General features: G+C 38.5%; 1 long non-coding RNA gene across 1 annotated transcript in view; it reads right to left on the reverse strand.

Moving 5' to 3' along the window:
• LOC148057125 (uncharacterized) overlaps positions 1-3,929 on the reverse strand; it is a 61,156-nt gene extending 57,227 nt beyond the window's left edge. The window contains exon 1 of the long non-coding RNA XR_015702066.1: positions 3,655-3,929. This is a non-coding gene — a long non-coding RNA (uncharacterized LOC148057125). The remainder of the gene's footprint in view (positions 1-3,654) is intronic.
• Positions 3,930-6,000: the final 2,071 nt, after the last annotated feature.

The following is a 6,000-nucleotide window of genomic DNA, read 5'->3' on the forward strand; positions in this document are numbered from 1 at the left end:
CTCTTTTTACCACCTAGGCCTCAGAGCTACTAATGACAATCCTGTCCATTGCTAAAATGTTACTCAAAATGTTTAAAAGTTTAAGTTTCCATAGTTAGTCAAAGTTGTGCTGGAAGCTAACACAATGAACTACAAGACAATGCAGCTGTGCATTGATTCCATATCAGTGTGATCCTCAGTGCCTTCTGGAAGTAACAGAATACTAGGAATAAAGTAGAGAGGGTCAAGGGGAATGGGAGTCTGTATCTTTGGGTGGATATGTGAGAGAAAATTCACTTTCAGGAACAGGAAGAACAAATAAAAATAAAATTTAGATGATCAGTCAAAATAAATTAAGAGAACAGTTTTGGCAGATCCGCCCTTCTGTACAAGGGTTAGTTCTGCTTCTAGAAGAAATGGTGCCAAACAGGTCACCAGGACTAATCTGATGCTCACAGAAAGTTTCTGAGCCATACCAAGAAATTTTCCAGGAATTTTTCTCGCTTATATTTACACTACCTGTTTGTGTCACATCTCTTTACTCTGTCTCCACCATCTTTGCTCACATTTGTAGATTCCTGTCCTCATCTGCCCATCCTTTCTCCTGATCTTTTGAGGAGAAGTAAAGCTTATTAAAGGTGATCTTTCAATAAGGCACACTGAATATTTGCTCAGTTAGACACAACCTGTTACCAAAATCACACTCGTTTCTTTTCACAGTTTTTTCGTTTCTATTCCCATTCTTCCTCAAGGTTCTGGTTTTGTGTTGTAAAAACCAGTGACACTACCAAAATTTTTAACATGCAGTGCTTTCTCAAGAAGCATAAGTTACATATTCCAGTCAATATATCCAGTCAATAACACCCAGTTTCTGTTATCAGGCATTAGAAATCACTTAAATGGTTGTAATTATAAAATAGAAATATTTTTTTAACCAGAGTATATAGCAGTTTTCACTGGGTTACCTCTGGAGCTTTGGAGGATTGTTGGAGCACTTTAAAAGATATTTAAGTATTAATATCCCTAGCTAAATAGCATGAGAGATGGTAAAAACTTAGGAGAAATGCTTTGGTATGGGAGCTTTGAAAAGCTTGCTGATTTGAGTCCACTAATAACTGGGATAAAAGCACTAAATTTACTTTGCGCAAGTCTGTGACTAGCTGGTAACAACAGGGGTTCACTAGAAAGAGGACAAACAAGACATGCTAGCCTGGAGACCTGTAAGATTGTAATGTTCAGAATGAGGATGTAATAAGGCACGTGTATTTTCTGAGTGACTTAGATATAAGACCTTAACTGTATTGTAGTTCTGCCTGAGTAATGTAGACAATAGACTGCATTATTACTTTTAATAGAGACTGTGTTTAATTGTATTAAGCACAACTATATTGTAGTTCTACCTGCGCAATCCAGACAATGGAAGTCATTATTACATTTAACAGAAAATGTATTTAATTTTCCAGTAAGTAATCTCATTGAAATTGAAATGGTCTGCTAAAATATTTTCCAAAAACAAATTACCTTTGGCTGTAATATTTTTGCAAAATAGAGCTGTCTATATTCAATTAAGTTAATTTCCTTTTAAGCCAAACAGCAGGAAAAAAGTGATTTGCTTTTAATTTTATGTGGAATTGTTTCACATTTGATCTAAACTTTACCCGTGTTATGAGATTTCTGTATAATAAAAAACCCAGAAGCATCCATGTACATATGTATATATATTTACACGAAGGCTTTGTCATCCAGTTCAGTGAGTGGGACAAAGAGACCTGTACAACTGGGTTTCCTGCTGAGGGTAAGAAGGCAACAGAAAAGAACAAAGTGCACCTCAGGTGTCATATGGAGTCTGAACATGGCCAGAAATCTTCCTAGATCCAGAAATCTGGAGGGTCCAGAAACCCTATAGATTAGACAGTAGCTGCTGAGAGCCACATGTATTTATGGAGAGGCCATTTACAAGCAACAGCTGTTCATGTGCACACAGGGAACTATGCTCACTGTCGTCTAGGTCTGGTCACAATGTCCACATGAATTAAGATGCTAATTTGTGACTAGAACAGAGCACATCTCAAGCTGTGTTCTTGCAGCTGCTGCTGGGCTACAGAGTTGCCCCACCTGTGTAAGTTGGACAGTCCAGTATTAAAGTAACTCGGGCAAAGAATAGCTTGAAGGTAACATGACCATGACTGGTTTTCCACTTCTGATCTCAGCAGAAGCTCTGCTGAGTCCTTTCTTTTTTTTTTTTCACTTTCTTTCTACTCAACCTACTTCTCCCACTGCTTCATATTCTTCTTAGAAAGAGAAAGAAAAGGTAGAGGGAATGCATTTTCATTAAAAAGTAACAACAAAAGCTGAAATCCAAAAACATAAATTCCAATAAAAATTTCAGTAAAAACCAATGCATTTTCTTTCAGTAGCTCTCACAGGGGCACTTTGAGAATGAATTCAGAACAGCATGTTCATTATGCTTCGATCAAAGAAACTGGAAAAGGAAAAGCAATGGTTTATAATTATTTTATTTATAGTTTGGTAGGATCAAGGACTTTCTGATGTGGATCAGGACCTCATTGTGCTGGATATTGTAAGCACAGAACAAAAAGATGATCTGTGCCTCGTGGAATTATTACCACTGTCAAATTTTGGCAATAGCAAAATGAATCTATCTTGGAAAAGCAGCTTTTGCTAACTTACATACTACATCCTTATTTTCTTAGGAGCTAATGATAACTATCCATTGTGAATCATTACAGCTATTTTTCTTTTTTCCTATTGTCAAAGTAAGCCTCTTGAGTTGGCAGGTTTTTTATGGGCAGCAAAGGTTAGTAGTGAGATTTGTTGGGGGGCAGAAAACTGGGGCATTGCTACTTATAATTCACATCTTGCTTCTTCCTGCATTGCAGTTCTCAGGACTTCATGTTCTGTCAGATTATTGTTGGGAAACTGATTCAAACTTGATCTCAATAAAAATCTATTCTAATTATATACAAAAAAATAAATCCTAAAAAGCTCAGCTTGCTTCTTCCTGCCAGGCAAATTCCAACAAACAACCCATGAAGCAGAAAATAACTTTGGATGGCATTGCATGTACATAACCTAGCTTTTACATCTGTCTTAAACCTTTGAAAAAAATGGTCATGTGTAGCCATCCTTGACTTCAAGACCTAAGGAAATTTCTTTATGTCATGAGATAAAATCAGGCTGAGATTTTTGGCTTCTCTGAAATCAGAAGAAATTTTGCAAGTGACTCTGGAAAGAATGGGGGAAGAGAGCACGGTCAGCAGCATTTCTCCTCCACTGGTCAGCTATGTAAATCCAGTGTCAATGGGAGAGAAAGAATTTTTCCAGTAGGTAGGAAATGACACAGATAAGAAAACTGGCACGTGAAATTTAAGTAGCCACTGCAGTCTTAGTAACAGGGCCATCAAAGAACATAGTACAGTTAGTAACACTGGCACACTTAGAAAGTCCTAAGTTTCTCACTTAGAAAGTGAGACAACATTTGTCTCACTTCATGGTAAATGACTGCCATCTACGCAACAGCAGCAGGGAAGCAAAGTCTGAGGCAAGAACTCAAATTCTGAAACAGCGTTCAGTCCCACTCTTCTGACATACACCCACCACCACCATGGTGGCACTTTGCAATGGAGAACCATGGATGTACAATTCAGCAATTACCTTTCATGATGAACAGGCTCTTGGGGTTCCATTCTCCATGTAACCCTGGAGCCTGGGCTGCGACAGTGAAGACTCCGTTAGTGTGAGCTTGAGGACCTGGATCTTCTCTGCTTGCCCAGGAGGGTTTGAAATGGTGAGTTTCTCTCTGTTGCTAATCTCTGATCTCAAGAGAGATGAGATGCTTAGCAGAGACAAGATGCATATCCAGTATACCCTTCCCCAGTCCTCACTCCCCACTGCACACACTCCACCTCTTTCATTCCTTCCAGTTGCCTGACTACGAATGCCTCAAAAAGGAGATAAACGCTGCAGTTTGGTCCAAGACCCGTTGAGGGGAAGGTGCAGAGCAGAAGACAGATGCTGGCAGTCCCAGGTTATGGGAGATAGAAAACCAAATATCAGAGACTTGCCTACAGTACCTGAACAGGTTACAGCAGCACGGAAAGAGTCCTGAAGTCAGTGGTATGTTGGAGAAATCCTGGATCTCACTGTCACACACTTGCACTTGTTGTGCGGCACTGAACCTGATCACAAGAGCAGTATGCCTCCCAGCACCACAGCCTCCTACTTGGCAGAAGAACCAGCCCTTTTTTAAATGAAAGCTAAACCATTCCCCAAAGCTTTGCAGCAAGGCAGAGATTCTGAAGCAAATCTAACCTCCACAAAGCTGAGAAACACTTTTGGGGATGATGTGGCTACAGGATAGTTTCAGAGCTACATTAGCCTCATCACATCCAAAAGTAAAGAGAAGAGAATAGAAGAACATGATACCACAGGAGTAAAAAGGAGTCCAGGAGAGGCATGTGATTCCTGAGTGCCCCATGATATTTCAGTTTCCCTCTTGCTTTGGCAGCACTGTTATCAGTAACAGACTATTCTAGGATTTCTCTCTACAAACTGCAGTCAGTGTGCAGTAAGGTTTTGAAACAGTTTCTTGTAACAGAAATAGTTTGCCCTGTTGTCCTTGGCTGTAATTTTCCTCTCTCTATACGCTTTCTGCTAGTGCAGTGTTTTAGTGCCGCAGTTGTATTAACATAGTTTGCGAAGCACTTCAGGACCATTCAGCTTGAGAAGAGCTATATTAATGTAAAATATTCTTCAATGAGTAAGTTAAACAGTAAACACGATATTGATTCAATACCTCACAAGGTCTTACAAGAATTAATTCAGATAGGCTTGGATGTAAGCCTTTGTTGCATGAACTGAAAACTGGCTGAAGGCTTGTAAACAAATTGCAAAGGTTAATGGCACTGCAACTTGCTAGGAGCCTTCTCAAACACATTTTCTGGGTGCTTTGAAACATCAAGTGCTTATGCTTACAACACTCTGGAAGTCAGGAGTTACTGTGGGAGGTCACCCAGTTTTGCAGATGGGAAACAGAGAAGCCTGGAGAATCTTTGCAATGCATCAGCCAGGATTTTGGTAAGAATTCAAATCCAATCTAATACGCTAGTTGCAAGGCCATCCTTTCAGACAAATCTTCCCCACATATCTTTGGAGATAATGATACTAAATCTGCTTATATCAGTTCTATATCTGGTTTGAATTAACATATTTTTCAAGCTTTAATAAAAGTTAAACCAAAAATTAGTAGCAGCTTTTCTCCATAGCATATCTGTCACTTTCTCTACTCTTTTTAGTCATACAATATTTAATATTATGACATAAAGTGCACCTTATAAAGCTTGTTTTCCATATTGACATTTTAAAATATTTAGAGGAACATCAGAATAGCTGCAGCTGACAGTATCCTGTCTCTGACACTGACCAGAAGAAGATGCTTATGGAAAGAATATGAAAAGGAGGCAAGTGTATACCTTCCTAGGCCATGGTATATAGACCAAAGATTAACTCAGTGATTAAATCCACATTTTAGATTAATAGCTCATGGTGTGCCTACCCTCTATCATTTTTTCCTGCCACTTTTTAAACCCTGTAATGATTTTGGTCTCTTCATTCTCTGACAGTGAATTCAACAACTGAATTACACATTGAGTAAACAATTGCTTTCTTTTATTTCAAGCTTGTTAGGCTATTTCACTTAATAATCTCCATTCCTTGTGTTATAAAAATCAATGCATAATCATGCCCTATTCACCATCTTCAATTCATTTGTGATCTTATGTTTTTCACATACTCTTCCAGTCTCTCTTTTTATGAGACTATGTTCTTTTAAGACCAACAGACTTTTGGGCAAGAGCATCATCAAAAGCTTTTTGGAAATCAAAATGCACTATATCAAGAGGATGACACATGCCCAAAGATTTCAGCTTAATTTGCACAGCATAGATTACTGTTTTTTTAAAGAAAAACTTTACTGACTCTTCCTGAGAATATCACATTTAT

This window comes from Nipponia nippon, unplaced genomic scaffold (genome assembly GCF_047370975.1).
Source record: "Nipponia nippon isolate SJK-2023a ecotype South Korea unplaced genomic scaffold, ASM4737097v1 scaffold_10, whole genome shotgun sequence".
Taxonomy (NCBI): domain Eukaryota; kingdom Metazoa; phylum Chordata; class Aves; order Pelecaniformes; family Threskiornithidae; genus Nipponia; species Nipponia nippon.